We start from the raw sequence: 18038 nt of genomic DNA on the forward strand, positions 1-18038 counted from the left end.
ATAGTGTCTACGGTGCTGATGGTCCTTTGGTGAGCGTTAGGAGCATCCTTTTCTACGGTCCAACTTCCAGCCAGCGCAACCGTAACAGTGGCGGAACTTTTGCTGTGGCGGAACCAGCCTCGCCACTGGGCATTGGAGAAGACTGATTGACAGCCTCCTTCCCTGTGACTATGGCCCCATGTTGAAATGCTTGATTTTCCCCTACAAAGACCCGAAAGCCGGGTCATTCGGTACTTTCCCTATGTGAGCAGTGTTACCCCAGATAGGTATGCCATGGAGCACATTCGTATAACAAAAGATTATGTGAAAGACTTTGGCTCCATGGCAATTGAACTGTATGTATGTGATCTGAGCGCCATTCAGTAATAATGTGTGCTCAGATCTAAGCAATCTGGGGATATGTTGAATGTACCTGTTTTATGCAATAGCTGCACAGTTATATATTTTTATGTATTTTATTGTATTTTGCTACCATGTGACTAATGGAGTTTTGCCTCTGTCCTTGGAGATAATTGGATTACTTCCCAATTATCTCCAGGATAGAAGACTCTGTGGAACTGGTTTTGAGCAGAAAAGCCACGCTTCATTTGGTCACAAAGGACGTCGATCTAACTTTTGACCCACTGGACTAATTTGATCCCACTGGACCAAATATGATTTTGATGTATGTTGGCATTTGGAGTATGCTGATCCTGAAAATGTAAGTTTCATGTGAATGTGATGCATACTTTAAAAGTTATGAATATTGTGTAAAACTGTGTATTTTCCTGCCTGTGATAATTATATTAACCCATTGTGTAAGGTAATTGTATCACAGGCAGAGGGGAGAATTGTGTGTGGGAGTGTCTGAATGTATTGTACGTATTGATTGGTTGTTCTGCAAAACCCTGTGGGCAGTACTATGTGTGTAGAATGTGAATAATATAGGCTGTATGTGCCAGTACAGACAGTTCTACTTCAGCCTCAATTTGGAGTGCCGTCTCTTATTGGGGGAATCTGCTACAAGGGATTGCTATGCTATGCATACACTCTTGCTATATTCACTGCTAAGCTCTTGTAAGAGCTTGTTCCTGTCCTGCTCTCTGAAGGAGTCCACGGTGGTTATGGTGTCGGCTGGAGTGCTTGGAGCCGTCAGGAAGCGCTAGGAGCATCCTTCAACGGAGGTACCAAGTCGGGGTGCCAGGTGATCCGTTACATTTGCTAATTCCATATCTCTCAGTTTCGCCTGGAGTTGGAGGATTTTTGACGTGGTATCATGGGATGGAGATTGTTTGTTTGTGTTAGCATGGAGAGTTCTGTGAGTATATTTGTGTATTGTAAAAGGCGTTGTTTTTTTGTTGTAGCTGGAGTGTTTAATGAATTGTCCCCTGAGAATGGCTTTGTGTGCTTGCCATAGGTTTTCCGCTTGTATTTCTCAATTGTTATTGAGTGAGAAGTATGTTTCTATTTCTCCCTTAATTTGTGTGACCAGTGTATGGTCTGTTAATAGTGCATCATTGAGGTGCCGTGTCCTCCTGCCTTGGGTAGGGTATTGCATTGTGAGTGTTAATGTGATAGGGGCATGGTCGGACCATGTGATGTCTCCTATTTGCGTTTTAGCTATCTTTGCTATTTGCGTTTTAGGGAGTAGAAATCTATCCGCGAGTAAGATGTGTGGCTTAAGGAGTGGCATGTATAGTCCCTATTTAGGGGATTAAACGTCCTCCATGCCTCTAGTATCCCATGGACTGTGAGTGTTTTAAGGATGCGCCTAAAAATTAGAATATACCATAATAATAAAGGTAAACATATAAAATATGAATATAAAAAGTGTATATTCTAAAAATATAGTAATAAAAAGTCTTTAAAAGAGGTAACTCAGCTTGATTGTATTAGTCGTTCTTGATAGAGTGGTTCTTGTGAATCCAGGGGTACATGTAAAACATAAAAAAGGGGAACTCCGGGGGGCGGGGCCTGCAGCCAAAATGGCCGGACGCACTTTCTGAGGGCTCCTGCACCAGCAGGCGTTAAAACAACCCTCATGGCTACCCAACCTAAGCCACCTATACAGGACGCCCAAAAAAAGAACCAGGACCACACGGGGAACAAAATGATGCCCGTCCTGCATCGAAAAACAACACCAGCGTCTGAATCGGCCACACGGCCTATACCAGAATGGAGCCTGAGGCCTGGGGGAAGCGGCCGATCTCCCGGCACAGAACCTCCTCACAAGCGGCAACTAAACACGGCCCTACCACCCCCCCCCCCCCCCCTCTGGACCGGCGGGGGATATCCCGGTCCTCGCTGGGGGCGACTACCCCCAAAAAAACGGCTGACCAAGCGACAAAGCCCAGAGTAAAGAGGGGAGAGCAAGGCCCAACAAAGATGGCGGCTCGGAAGCAGCCCACAACGAAGCGAGCACTCACCGAACCACCCAAGCATACACTCGAGTTTTACACATGCCTCAGAGCCAGCATATGGCTGCAACTACGCACCCGGAGACTGCTCTTCAAACAGGCGATGCAAGCAATAGCGGAATGGATCCGCCCGGCAATCCGCCGCCGCATTGAAGAAAATCTCCCTCGAGTCTCCAGAATAAGCCGCAGACCAGCACGGCGGGACACAAAGCAAGGCAACCTGGACACCAAACACCGAAGCGGGATCTACCGGCACGCCCGATTCACCCGCCCTCAAATGACCCCAGCAGCTTATACCCAGGGTGAGGTGCCCCAGCACAGAAGAACCCACGCTACAGGCCGCGACGCTGACCGGAAAATGGGGAAGGCAGATGCGGTAGGGGCCCACAGGCGGAGAGCTACAGAAGGGGGTCTCCTTTACCCCACTAGGCTGCCCAACCCAGAGATACCCGTGGCGGGGGTCGGCTGAACACACAGTAAAGACCCGACTCAGTCCTCTCCCCAGTGACTCTCCAGTAAGTGCCATGACTTTCGCTGCCTCCTTGAGGGACGGACGGATGCCTCATCATTAAGCATTTACAGATCCCGCAGACTCTCTCCTGTCTTATTCGGCTGTGACTCTTATGATTGGAGCATGGAGCCTGGTCTCCACAGGAGTAAAATACTTGCCTATAACAATGGGGGAAAACATGAGGACTCTCATCCGTTTAAGCTTGCGGTCAGACTTGTTTGCATGGCCTGTTTATTTAGTTTATTTTAGTGTGTTCACATTATACCATAAGAGTGCAACGTTAAGCTTTATGATGTAACTAACATATGATGTAGCAAACTACTGTTAACTGTTGGGGACCGATTGTTAATGTCTAAGCCTGCATTCACTCTCTTTTCCAATGTAATACTATACGTTTTACCTTGTTAGCTATAGCTGAAGGTAATCTATGTTCAAGAGCAAGTTCTGAGAGGGCGTATGTAAAAAGCTATCGTGACTGTTGTACTCACCCCATAATCTGCCTAACCTGCACTAAAACTTGTGTTTCACATTGATTCGTGACCCCCTTAAGCGACTCTTCAAACGGAATTAACCACAATAGTTTACTCGTATAATTATCATAACGCTGGATACAGCATCTTACTTACATATCCCACGAGCAGAAAGTTAAGCGTTGCCAAGTTAGCTTATTTTAGTTAATTTTATGTTATGAATATGCTTAAGTAGTGCCAATTGATATCGGATACCGCATAACTCAACTTTATAAAAAAAAAAATGTGCAAGTTCAATCCTGTACCTCTATGTCTAAATGTCATATAATGCGCTGGAGGACTGCCTTTGGGGTACCTCTCAAGCGAATGTATAAAGCTTATGCACTACAAAAATAAAGAATTAAAAAAAAAAAAAAAAAAAAAAAAAGGGGAACTCCAATGGCACAGTATAAAGTAGAGATATAGTGAATAATAAATTTAGATATTATACTACTCACATTTACCAGAGCTATATCCTGCTCTGGTATATAAAGCGCGAAGTGGAATAATCCCCACTTCTAGGATATGTGAGATGGATGATATTTACAGATCTTCCCAATATTGGCAGTTTTGAACCGGAAGATAAAAAAAGAGTAGCAAATCTAGAGCTCATCGTTTATAAACAAAATCAATAAATATGAAGGAAACGTACTCACACTTTTTGGAGCAGGCTTAACTGCTCGATGAATGGGGCGCTGGTGGTACAACCCCCACCTAGGATTCTTTGGTTCTCACTTGGAATGATAAGATCAGGATGCCAGGTATAAAAGGTATTAAAAAATAATTTATTGGTACAAAGATATACATAAAATAATCTACAACGCGTTTCGCCTTGCAAGGCTTTTTCAAGTAGATAAAAATAGGTAAAACAGTTAACCTGGCATCTTATAGTTTATATAGGAGACAAGTGATGGTAACATTGAATGAATTTTGCGCCAAAATTACGTCATGTAGGCGGGTCTATGACCACGTTTTTATAAAAACATAATAATGATATATACATACATAAGATAAAACAGTATTGTTCCTATTTCATGGTAATTAAATTCTTATTTAAAAACGAGGCTTATATTCGAAGTTATGTGTTTTAACATGTCACGTGACGATCGGTAACACTTCTGTGTCACGTGACATGTTAGACCATTTCCGGGTTCGGGACAGGATCTTGTACGCATGTGTGTACGAGCCTCCCCTGATTGCGCATGTCTGCAAATGGGTGGGAATATGAAAATACTCTCTCTCCTCTCTATTTAGTTATTTGCTTAACGTTATAATGTAGGATTGTTGTGGTATATGAGACTATGAGTCTCTATGTTAATAGGTAGTTAAATGTTTAATACTAAATGGATGTTTCTTATTGTATAAATACAGCCAGAAGTTTGGTGTTAAATAGAGAATGATTACTACTATTAAAAGCTGGTAAAAGAGAAGAAAGGTTGATGTAAATTTTTTTTATATAAAACTTGATATTAATAAAAAAAGATGAAGCAAATGGGACTTTCCACCACGGATAGATGCTGGAAAGGGTGCGGTCAACAGGGGACATACTACCACCTATGGTGGGGATGCCCACACATTACACAAATCTGGACGGAAGTAGTGGCCCTAGCCTCGAGAGTCCTACATGACTCCATCCCAAGGGATCCGTGGCTATGGCTGCTATCTAGACCGCTAGAAAACACACCACGAGCTCACAACAAACTCCTAGCTAAACTAGCCCTGGCCACTAGAAGGGCCATTGCCACCCACTGGGGCTCGCCCACAGTCCCATCAATCATCGACATAAAGAAAAAAATGAATGAAGCTAGGTCGATGGATAGTTTATCCGCACTCATTCACGACACCACAACACACTGTAATAAAATCTGGGACCTATGGCTCATGGAACCCACCACAGCCACTTGAGACACTAAGACTCCGAGATTGCCAAGACCGAACAGCACAACCCACAATCCAAACCGAAACCACACATCCCCCTCCCCCCCCCCAAAATAAATAAAACAAAAAGCAAAAAAGAAGAACCCCAAGACGAACCCAACCCATTAATCCCGACTGGAAGGAAGGACTGAACCGACCGCAGAATTATAAGACACGTAACCAATCAAGAAAACAGATATATACTCGCAAATAGCCCATGGGGTCCACAACCACAATCAAATTTACGAAAGAAACGAGGAAACAGACACAACACCAAAAGGTCATACACTACGAAGGTCAGGGACGCCGATCCCCCCCAGACCCCCCGAGAACTCCAATAAATGGAGTCTCTCTATCACACCTCACCCACAAAGTTATCAATGACTTGATAAGTCCTTATTATTATTGTTTTTGCTTTTTGTTCTTATTTTTATTTTTATATCAAGCCTGCAATTTCTACCCTTTTTGCTGTTCCAATGCTACTTACAATTGCATCCAAACTTAATTAGCTATGTATAATTGTATAAAAGTTTGACAGGACAGAACTGCAGGGAAAGTAACTAATGTCTGTGATAGAATTTATCTCGATTCCAAGGCTCAAGCTTATAGGTGTCATATAATGATATCCTGTATTAAAATTGGCTAACTTGGAATCAGGATTGATTGCTTGATGCTTGAACAACACTTAAGACCATATATGTCTAAGTCCCGGGAGCAGAGAGCCCCCACCCAAGATGTCTCTACTCTAATCTTGTTGTTCTCTCTTACCCAGAAACTTATTTGTTATGTATACATGGCGCTCATTCCTATGTCTTATCCTATGTCCTATTCCTATGTCTTATCTGTATTCCCTTGCTATTTTTGTTCTAAAGAGTATTTGCACGTAAGCACTTACTTTTTAAATGTATAAAACCCAGCTGATGAATAAAAAACGTCAGAGGCTTATTTTGAATACCAACAGGTGTCTGGTGTCTAATTCTTGCTTCTCCGAGTGCACTTGTAACAACAATTTGGGTTTCCTCTGAATATAACAAAGATCAACATTCTGATCCACAACAATTTGGTGCCGTGACCCCGGGATCAGACGAATCCAGTTCATCCGGACCCAGAAGGGTTGGCTCGGAGCCCAGACGGTTAATCAGCTGCAGCGGGTAAGAAAAAGCTTTTATTTTTCTACCTATAAATGATTTAGACTCTCTGGTGCTCTTTGAGACCCCGGTCCGGGTGGGTAAGGATTTTAAAAACGTCTGATCTAAAGAACTTGTTTTCTGTGGTATTATGGTTATATTCAGGTGGAGGTTGTGTTATGTCTTGTGAAAGGAATCTTGAGATAGTGGAATAGAACTGTGGGTTGTAAGTTATTTTTATTGTTTGCCTTGTCATTTGTTTTATAATTTGAGTTAGAATCCTCCAAGGGCAGATCTCCTGATCTGTGTTTAGAAGACAGAACTGTGAAAATTCCACTGCAGCGGTCATAAGTGTTTAAATACACTGTTATTGTACAGTTTGTCTTGTGTAAGGAAGTAATTAACCCTTACAAGTTTTAAGATGGGTAGCTCTGAAAGTACCCAAGGGGGATTTACGGCTTTGACTATTGTCAAGCATCACAAAGGACAAGGAGCAATTAAGAATGTTAAGAGGTTACTTAAGAAAGCTGGCATGCCCTCAGAGGGCACTCTAGACCCACATATATGGAGTGAATTTATGGCAAATTACAGAGGTTGGTTAGAAGATAATAACTTAGTAGAAGTTGCACAAAAATGGCATGATACTGCTGTTGAATTAACTAAATGTGGTTGTAGAGAAACCACCAGGAAAAGTGTACCATATTATCAATGTTTTGGACCTCTAGGGTCCCAGAGTAGGCAGGATCCTGGGAAAAATCTTGTAAACCCACCCCTTTACCAGGATAATGCAGGGACTCCTTTGGTCCCTAAAGGACAGGCGCTTTCCCTTTTACAGAGATCAAAACCTCTCTTTCCAGTAATATTACGCAGTGGGACTTCATATGGTCCCCTAGCAGCCCCTGTAAGACCTATGGGTTCATTAGAGCAGGCAGATAGCCCAGACTTAAAGGAACCCCTAGTTGCCCCCATAGACACCCCAGTGGGGCCATTAGCTCCACAATTTTCTACTCCAATGATACCCAAAGTTGAGAGCATGTACCATGAGAACAGACAGCCGAGCTCAAGTATCAAATACTGGGAAGAATATAAGCCCTGGACACCCAGTGAACAACTGGCAATAATACAGCAGCTGGCAGATGTTGAAAAGGCCCCCTTAGCTCTAGTTCAGTCTCTATCCACAATTCAAGCTACTTACCAGTGTACTTGGATGGATTTAAAACAGATTGTGGCACTAAAAGCTGGCCCCATTTTGGCTAGAATAATTGCTAAATATACTGATGCCCATGAAGATAACCTCAGAAAAAGCAACATGCAAACAGATGAATGGTTTAGAACCAAGTCTGCATCTGGAGCATGCTATGTCACTGCAATAAGAGAATGGGCTAAGGTAAAGACAGAGGAACTAGCCCATAAATTAGGAGATATATTACAAGGGAAAGATGAACCTGTAGAAACATTTTTCACCAGACTACAGATGGCTTGGGAGGCATTGGGTTACACAGATATTGAAACCACTTCGACCAGACTGCTTATTAACTGCTTCATGGATGGTATCCACATACCCATAAGGACTGGTCTCCAAAATGCTAGACCTGAGTGGAGAAGTTTAACCTATGGTGATCTGGTGAAGGTGGCTAGGGGAGTGGAAGCTAATCTAAATACTAGAAAGAGGAGCACACCTCTAATGGCTGTAACTGTCCCTAGAGCTGACGGAGACAGAAGGCAGGTAGAATGCTGGAATTGTGGCAGGAAAGGACACATTAAACGTAACTGCAAGTGTCCTCCTAAAAATAGAAAACCCCAGGATTCTAATGATAACTCCCAAGACAGCCAACCACCTCCACCACCTCCCCCTCCCCAATAGGAAATTGGCAAACCAGTGTCCCTACATATTATAAATATCCCTGACTCTGCAGGACCCTCACCCATTTTCGATGTTACACTACCTGGGGGCCGAATAGTCCCTTTCCTGTTGGACACTGGCGCTGCTAAATCGATGTTACAGGAAAAATATGTGTTCCCGTATGAGAAATCTAATGATGTATTATCATGTGTAGGGGTGGATGGTATCGAAAATGACATTCCCCTTACCCACAAGCTGAAATTGAAGCTACACGACTCTACTGCCCTTGTGACAAGGCTACTTGTCAGCCCTAATGCCCCTGTTAATCTACTAGGCAGTGATATACTGTCTGCTCTTAGTGCAAATATCCAGTATAGCCCCACTGGAAAAGTAACATTGTCTGTGCCTTTAGAGGACAAACAAATGATATCTCTTTCAAATGTTCTGGCAACTCTCACTATGCCCAGCCATGTGCCAGAACCTACCATTGACTTGTCCTCAGTCCCTGATTCCTTATGGGCTACAGGGAAGACAGATACAGGCAGACTCTCTGTGCCCCCAGTCAAGGTGAATCTCCTGCCCGGAGCCAAACCTCCATACCAAAAACAATACCCCCTAAGCCCAGCACAGGAAGATGCTATTTCGCAATCTGTGCAAGAGTTTCTGCAGGCAGGGGTAGTTGTCCAGACCACCTCCCCTTGTAACACACCATTGTACCCAATTAAGAAAAAGCAAGAGAAAGGTAAACCTATGGTATACCGTATGGTACATGATTTGAGGGCAATTAATGCTGTAACTGAACTGATTGCCCCTAATGTTACCAACCCACACTCCTTGTTGGCACAAATACCACCTTCCTCTAAGGTATTTACTGTTATTGACTTGGCAAATGCATTTTTCAGTGTCCCCCTGGATCCCGACAGTCAGTTTTTATTTGCATTTACACATAAACACAAACAGTACACTTGGACAGTATTGCCACAGGGCGCACAAAACTCACCCACTATGTACAGCATGGCAATGGCCCAGATTCTTGAAGAATGGGAGAGGCCAAATAATGTAATTTTATTGCAGTATATCGATGACCTACTCCTGTGTTGCGATAATATGGAATCTTGTATTGTAAACACTCTCTCCTTGCTGAAATTCCTGGCAAAAGCAGGCTGTAAAGCGTCAAAAACGAAACTGCAAGCTTGTGTAGAGAAAGTTATTTTCCTAGGACATTGCATTTCCCAGGGCATAAAACATCTCACAGAGAGTAGAAAGACTGCAGTTCAAAATATTAAACCCCCCCGCAGCCTAGCCCAGCTTCGTACATTTCTCGGTTTGATATCTTACTGTCGTCCTTGGCTGCGTTCAGTAGCTATCTACATGCAACCACTGTATGATTGTCTTGCCAACGAAAACAAACCATTTAAATTAAACCATGCGGCAGAAAATGCCTTCTATACACTTAAGATACTGGTAACGTCAGCTCCAGCACTGGGTCTCCCAGATTACAGAAATAACTTTAACCTGTTCTGTACTGAGCAATCAGGTTATGCTACATCTGTCCTTACACAGGACCATGGTGGTAAACAAAGACCAATAGCTTACTACTCCACCATATTGGACCCTGTTGCCAGGGGTGCCCCCTAGTGTGTTAGGGCAGTGGCGGCTGTTACTGCCCTCCTGGACAAAGCCACTGATATTGTTTTAGATAATCCGGGGACCATATACACACCACATGATATCAACAGCATACTGTCACAAGTTCAACCAAAACACATACATACTGCAAGGCATCTCAGAATGCAATGTGCCTTGCTTATGCCACCTAATGTTACTCTTAAAAGGTGTATGGTAATAAATCCATCTACATTACTTCCCCTGGATTTAAAAGAGGGGAGTGGGAATGGTACTTGTACTTCTGATCTTTTTGTAAATTCACTTTCACCAGATGAGTTAGCTGACGCCCAGGTACCCCATGATTGTGCAGCACTAATGGCACAAGAAACAGCAGGTTTTTTGCATGTAACTGATTCTCCATTATCTAATGCAGATTTTGAGTTTTTTGTAGATGGTTCCAGATATGCTGATGAGAAGGGTAATTTCCACACTGGATATGCTGTAGTCTCTGCACATGAGATAATAAAAGCTGAACCACTTGCTCCTCACTGCTCTGCACGCTGAAGGCACTCGCTGAAGCGTGTGAAATGGCTTCTGGTAAGACTGCTAATATTTATACAGACTCTCGCTATGCTTTTGGTATAGCCCATGATTTTGGCCCTATTTGGCGGGCTCGTGATTTTCTCACCTCAGCAGGAACTCCAATCAAGAATTCTGAAGCCGTGAGTGCACTTATGGACGCTATCCTGTTACCCACTCAAGTAGGCATCATCAAGGTGGCAGCTCACGTGAAGATCACAGATGAAATTTCAAGAGGAAACCACAGAGCAGACGAAGCTGCCAAGCAAGCAGCAATTCAAGTTCATCCCTCTAAAGGTAAAACCTTCCTACAAGTTGTTCTTACAGATGACGCCGTTGACTACAATATACTGTTGAGCTTACAAAGACAGGCAAGCAAGGAAGAACATGACCTCTGGAGGAAACAAGAGGCAGAACCTGATGATGACAAAATGTGGAGGAAAGGTAAAAGACTGTTTGCCACGAGTATTGTACCCCATGATGGCCCAGATTGCCCATGGACCTACACATCTATCCAAGATGCACATGAACAGCTTAGTAAACACCCATTGGGTAGCACCCGGATTTACTGTTGTAGCAGCTAAACACACCCAAGCTTGCATGATTTGTGCTAGAAACAATCCAGGACAGGCTGTCAAAACACCGAGTAAGCACACACCAAGGCCACTTTACCCGTTTCAAAGACTGCAGATAGATTATATTCAACTACCTAAGGTAGGAGTGTATGAATATGTGTTGGTGTGCATTGATCTCTTTTCAGGTTGGCCAGAGGCCTACCCAGTGTCGAAAGCCACAACAAAGATAACAGCGAGTAAGCTTCTGAAGGAACTGGTATGTAGATATGGAGTACCTGAAGTGATTGAAAGTGACAGAGGTAGCCATTTCACTGGGGAAATAATGCAAGAAATTATGAAAGCCTTAGGGATCAGTCAGGCCTTCCACACCCCTTATCACCCCCAGAGTAGTGGGAAAGTAGAAAGGGCAAATGGCACCTTAAAGAACAAGATTGCAAAAGCCATGCAAGACACAGGGAAGCCCTGGACTGAATGCCTTCCCCTAGCACTCTTTTCTATGAGATTCACCCCCAATTCCAGACATGGCCTATCCCCTTTTGAGATCCTGTTTGGATGTGCCCCAAAGACAGGCCTCTATTTTCCCCAAACCCTCCAGATGCAGCATGGTAGTATGACTGCCTATGTTCAGGCCCTACACCAAAGATTAGACAAGGTGCATAAACAAGTCTTTGATTCTATTCCAGATCCAGACTCTGACTCTGCAACTCACAAACTGCAGCCTGGTGATTGGGTGGTGATAAAGAGGCATGTGAGGAAAGGACTTGAACCACGCTTTGACGGTCCATTCCAAGTGCTCTTGACTACGGCTACCTCGGTAAAACTAGAAGGAAAAGCCACGTGGATACACGCCAGTCACTGTAAACAAGTCACTCCGACTGATCCACCAACATGAAGCTGTTCATATCCTTTACCATATTATGCTCTGTTCAGATATGCTACTCTGACTTGAGACCAGAAAATAATAATGCATGGCAGGAAAATATATGGTTGCAGATAGCAAAGGCTTTCAATTTAACCTCCTTTTGCCTCAACCCTCTCCTTAGTACTGAAAACGCCATAGAATCTTCCCCACACCAATCTCACTGTTGAGGAAGTACCTACATACCCATAGACCCCATAAATTTCTACAACTATATTCTTATGCCTTCAAACCACTGGTAGGCATGCCCCCCCCTATCCCTGAAGACAATTAATGTGACAGGCGCTGAACTATGTTGGTCTTTTTCATGTAATTGTTCAAGAGACCCTAATACTGAATCCCTGTTTTGCCCCACATGGTGGAAAAATACCACAAATTGTAGAGCCCTGAGCACCACTATGAATTGTACCAAAACTCACCAAGTTATGAGTTACCACTACAATGTCTATCTTCCTAAAGGATGGACTTTCTCCTGTGGAAATATTACTTATGCTTATGTCCCAGGTAACATTACAGGAGGTCCCTGTGCAATTTCTCGACTAACCATGACCATGTTTTCCAAATCTGACCTGATCACTTAAACCACCCAGCTACACAAACTGCTGAGAGACAGGAGAGATGTTAAAAACACCCTTACTTCTGATTGTAACTCTGAAATCACTCTCTTATCCAAAGCCGAATACTCTGCCCTAGCGTACACCTTGGTAGGAGTCCCAGGCTTAGCACTGTATAATACCCGAGTAGTTAATGCTGTAGCCTGTTCCCTTGCAAAAGGTTTAAATGCCACTTCACAGGCCCTAGAAGAGCTACTTATGGACAACCAGGCAAATAAGAAGGCAATCCTTGAGAATAGAGCAGCCATTGACTACTTACTAATGAAACATGACTTAGGATGTGAAGCTATTGAAGGTATGTGCTGTTTTAACCTATCTGACCATGGCACTATGATCCATAAACATATAAAAGATTTACATGACTTAGTACAGGATATCAAACAAGATAACGGCTTCTTTGAGGATTGGGATTGGACATTTGGGCTAGGAACATGGTTGACTTTACTAATTAAGAAAATTTTGTACTTTTTGCTATTAGCTATATTTGTCATTATGGCTATTTTTCTAACCTTTAGATTTTTTTCATGTCTACTAACCTCTCTATGTAAAAGCAAACCTACTGTTGGTCGCACCTTAACTTACATTCCAGCTCCGACCTCGGAAAGGTTTTATGATGTTACCTCGCCTAACAAATGAAGGAGTTCTCCTCCGCTGATTCTGGTGGTCGCTCAGTCCAAGGGAACCGTGGTGAAGCAATAAATGAAAGTCCCACAGGCTTTGGCTAGCAGGCCTGGATATACCTTGGACATTTGGGTGACCCTTGGATCAAAAGAGGGGATTGTGATAGAATTTATCTCGATTCCATGGCTCAAGCTTATAGGTGTCATATAATGATATCCTGTATTAAAATTGGCTAACTTGGAATCAGGATTGATTGCTTGATGCTTGAACAACACTTAAGACCATATATGTCTAAGTCCCGGGAGCAGAGAGCCCCCACCCAAGATGTCTCTACTCTAATCTTGTTGTTCTCTCTTACCCAGAAACTTATTTGTTATGTATACATGGCGCTCATTCCTATGTCTTATCCTATGTCCTATTCCTATGTCTTATCTGTATTCCCTTGCTATTTTTGTTCTAAAGAGTATTTGCACGTAAGCACTTACTTTTTAAATGTATAAAACCCAGCTGATGAATAAAAAACGTCAGAGGCTTATTTTGAATACCAACAGGTGTCTGGTGTCTAATTCTTGCTTCTCCGAGTGCACTTGTAACAACAATTTGGGTTTCCTCTGAATATAACAAAGATCAACATTCTGATCCACAACATGTCGTTCCACCAGACAACAATCCTTTTCTTTTTCTGTATTAACTTTTCTGTATAACGTTGTACTATTGAATTGTTTGAACTTTGGCTTTTGCACAAGCCCATGCATTACCTCTACACGACATTCATGTGATTGTCTGCTATGCCACTTGAAAAATAAAGAATTACAAAAAATAAATAAAAAAAGATGGACTCTTCATATCTATATAAGATAATATTAAACATATTAAATATGAATAAAAGTATTTGTATTAAACAATAGTGCTGAAAATATTGGTAATGATTAATGAAATAAATAGTGATATGAAAAATATGTATAGAGTGTGGATAAAAAATGCTGACCTTTTGTACTGAATTATTGTACTAACTCCATTATAACCTCACACTGGGACAAATCCTCCATTTTGTCCCCATTACCTGACTTCTCCATTTTAAAACTACATTACATGACAGAATTTCCTAGCACATTTAATACAAATAACAAAGACTGTATTTTCTATAAAGACATGACTAACCAAGAAACTGCTGAATTTCCCCTAACTCGCAACATAGTATAATTTGAAGGCCATGAGAACACTGTACTAATGAAATGTTCTATTCATAAGAGACCTTGCACCTGACCACAAGGCCTGACATCACTGACTGTGTAAAATGACGCTCAAGCCCCCCTTTCCACCGAGTAAACCTCATGCTAGGGAAGATGGCACTTGAGCCCTCTGTCCCCACCCGTGTCCAGAACAATACCACCTATCGGTGGGTGGACACTTAGCTAACCACTTAGTTTTTGAGCCAATTAATTATATTGATAGGTGGACACTAACCCAGACACTTAACAATTAATCCAATTAATGATGTTTATTTACTGATATCTTGATATTCAATGATGACGCAAAATGCCTCTTAAAAGGGCCTGCGAGCCCGCTCTTGCTTCACTTGCCAATAAATTTCCTCGAAGTTATTTTAACCTGAACTCCGTGTGTCAGTCTGAATTACTTCAGCGTATATACGCAATTCAATTTTCTTTAATTTGGACAGGAACAGATAGACATTTAAACATCTTTGTTTACTGCTAAAAAGTACCATAACATCACCACCTCTCCATGAGATATTACACTTTTTTTATTCCAACACATTTTAAAAGTTTTGGGGTTTTAATTATGCATAATAAAATGTTTTGAGACGGAGTGGTTTTCGTATCCTTTGTATGTTACGGCAGTGCTCTGCCAACCTTATTTTTAAACAACGAGTTGTCATTCCCATGTATTGTAACCCGCATGGCCACTCTAATAAATATATAATTTTTTTGTGTTACAATTTATAAAATCTTTGATAGTGTACATTTTATTCGTGATGGTAGATTTAAAATGTATAGTTTTTGTCTTAACATCACTGCGTGTGCTCCTACATACTATGCATTTATTACATTTATAAAATCCCATGGGTTTCATTAAAAAAAGAGGAAGAAGTAGATGGTTGGGGGGTATGGATTTTTGTAAAATTGTTTTAAGTATGGATTTAAAATTTGGCCCCCCCCCCCCCCTAAAAACAATATTAGGTTTATCTGTGATAATGGTTTTTAAAATCTCATCTTGTTTTAGTATATACCAATGCGTGTTTACAATTTTTCTTACCATACTATTTTTACCATACTAGGCAACAGGCGGGCAACCAGGCTCCTCCAATGCAATGTGGCAAGATTGGTCTCGTCACAGATTATAATTACATTACATCAGGTATTTTAAAGCTCATATATATATATTTTTCAGAAGGCTGAAATTTGACTCCAAATTATGAGTGACTGACTGAAATATTTGACAAAATTGGTATATTTATTAGTTATAGTCTCCGCTGCATTGTATGGCCTAAGGAAAAAAAACTAGAAAATTAGTAGTAACATAACTGTTGCTTGAAGTCTGCATTAACATGGGGGTTGGGGAAACTAGCCTCTCTCTTGGAATGTCCAAGGTTATTGTGTCCTGGGAAAAGAATAAAAGAACCCAGAGGATAATTAGCGTAAACTAATTTGCAATCCTCAGTCAGAGCTCTGGTCTCCTATTCCAGTTCATATTATTCTTGGTATGAATAATTTGTAAATACATTTATTGTATTATTGTACTATCAAAGTTACTATGTGTTGTGTGAGCCTGAGGAAAAAAAAAAAAAAAAATCACAATTCAAGATTTTATTTCTATATTAATCCATAGATGCATTATAAAATCACCTCACTTGTGTGAGTTCTCTGATGTCGGACAAGATTTGAATGTTGCCCAAAACATTTTCCACATTCAGAACATGGGAATGATTTTTCTCGTGTGTGTTCTTTGATGACTGACAAGATTTGCGTTTGTCCCAAAACATTTTTCACATTCAGAACATGAGAATGGTTTCTCTCCTGTGTGAGTTCTCTGATGACGGACAAGATTTGCGTTTGTCCCAAAACATTTTTCACATTCAGAACATGAGAATGGTTTCTCTCCTGTGTGAGTTCTCTGATGACTGACAAGCCTTTCATTTGTGATAAAACATTTTCCACATTCAGAACATGAGAATGGTTTCTCTCCTGTGTGAATTATCTGATGACGGACAAGCGCTGCATTTGTATTAAAACATTTTCCACATTCAGAACATGAGAATGGTTTCTCTCCTGTGTGTGTTCTTTGATGACAAGCTAGCTCTGCATTTGTGTAAAAACATTTTCTACATTCAGAACATGAGAATGTTTTTTCTCGTGTGTGTGTTCTTTGATGACTGACAAGATTTGAATGTCGCCCAAAACATTTTTCACATTCAGAACATGAGAAAGGTTTCTCTCCTGTGTGAATTCTCTGATGACGGACAAGCTCTGCATTTGTGATAAAACATTTTCCACATTCAGAACATGAGAATGGCTTCTCTCCAGTGTGAGTTCTTTGATGAAGGGCAAGTTCTCCTTTCCGGGCAAAACATTTCTCACATTCAGAACATGAGAACGGTTTCACTCCTGTGTGTGTTCTCTGATGTCTAAGAAGATTTGCATGTTGCCCAAAACAATTTCCACATTCAGAACATGAGAATGGTTTCTCTCCTGTGTGAGTTCTCTGATGACAGACAAGCACTGCTTTAGTGATAAAACATTTTCCACATTCAGAACATGAGAACGGTTTCTCTCCTGTGTGAGTTCTCTGATGACAGACAAGCACTGCTTTAGTGATAAAACATTTTCCACATTCAGAACATGAGAACGGTTTCTCTCCTGTGTGGGTTCTCTGATGTGCAACACAATCCAAATTACGTCTAAAACATTTTTCACATTCAGAACATGAGAACGGTTTCTCTCCTGTGTGAATTCTCTGATGACGGACAAGTTCTCCTTTCCTGGCAAAACATTTCCCACATTTACTACATAAGAAAGGCTTCTCTCCTGTGTGAGTTCTCTGATGTCTAACAAGATTTGAATGTTGCCCAAAACCATTTCCACATACAGAATATGAGAAAGGCTTCTCTCCTATGTGAGTGGGGTTTATGTTTACCATCTCCTTTGAGAACATACAGGAATCTGATGAAATTCTTGCTTTTGCAGAGTTAGAATTGGTTCTGTTAATAGATTTCTTCATAGCCTTGCTTCATGTATTTCTGTTCTTGACACGTCTCCTGACAAATACACCTGAAATAAATATATTGGGAGTTAAAGGAAATTGCTATACTTAGAAAAACAGACAATATTTGCATAATATATCTAGATATAGATACCACCATAAGGTGTCATAGTGCTTGCAAAGAAATCAAGTATTGTGTGTGCATTAACTCATTCACTAACAAAATTGCATATACAGGTGATACTCAAAAAATTAGAATATCTTCTGTAATAAGGAGGGTCATCCTGGGGGCGTGACAGGACGTGGGAAGAGATGGCAGCACACAGAGAGCACTGCTGTCTCGGCTCCTGCAACGCAGCTAATACAACCTTTTGGCGGTAGTCCTCAGTAATAGCCCGGCTCTAAACTAAATTAAAACGAGCATCGAAATGTCTCACCGCACGAAAAAGACCGTGGAGGTTAAAGACAAGTCGACCTTCTTTGCAGCCAGGACGCCACAAAACAAACACGCTGATAACCACTCTGAAATCCAAGCACAAGATGGTGCCGGTTCTGATCCAGACACAGACCAAATGGAAACGGCTGAAAAATCAGATAG

At 41.6% G+C, this 18038-nt stretch overlaps 1 protein-coding gene and 1 pseudogene across 1 annotated transcript in view; one reads left to right on the forward strand and one right to left on the reverse strand.

Annotated features, from left to right (window-relative positions):
* The window catches only part of LOC134568429 (oocyte zinc finger protein XlCOF7.1-like), a 409837-nt gene that overhangs the window by 77649 nt on the left and 314150 nt on the right, over positions 1-18038 (forward strand). The gene's annotated exons all lie outside the window — the stretch shown is intronic.
* LOC134568435 (oocyte zinc finger protein XlCOF7.1-like) lies at positions 16033-17503 on the reverse strand (annotated as a pseudogene).

Source organism: Pelobates fuscus, chromosome 7 (genome assembly GCF_036172605.1).
Source record: "Pelobates fuscus isolate aPelFus1 chromosome 7, aPelFus1.pri, whole genome shotgun sequence".
Lineage (NCBI taxonomy): Eukaryota > Metazoa > Chordata > Amphibia > Anura > Pelobatidae > Pelobates > Pelobates fuscus.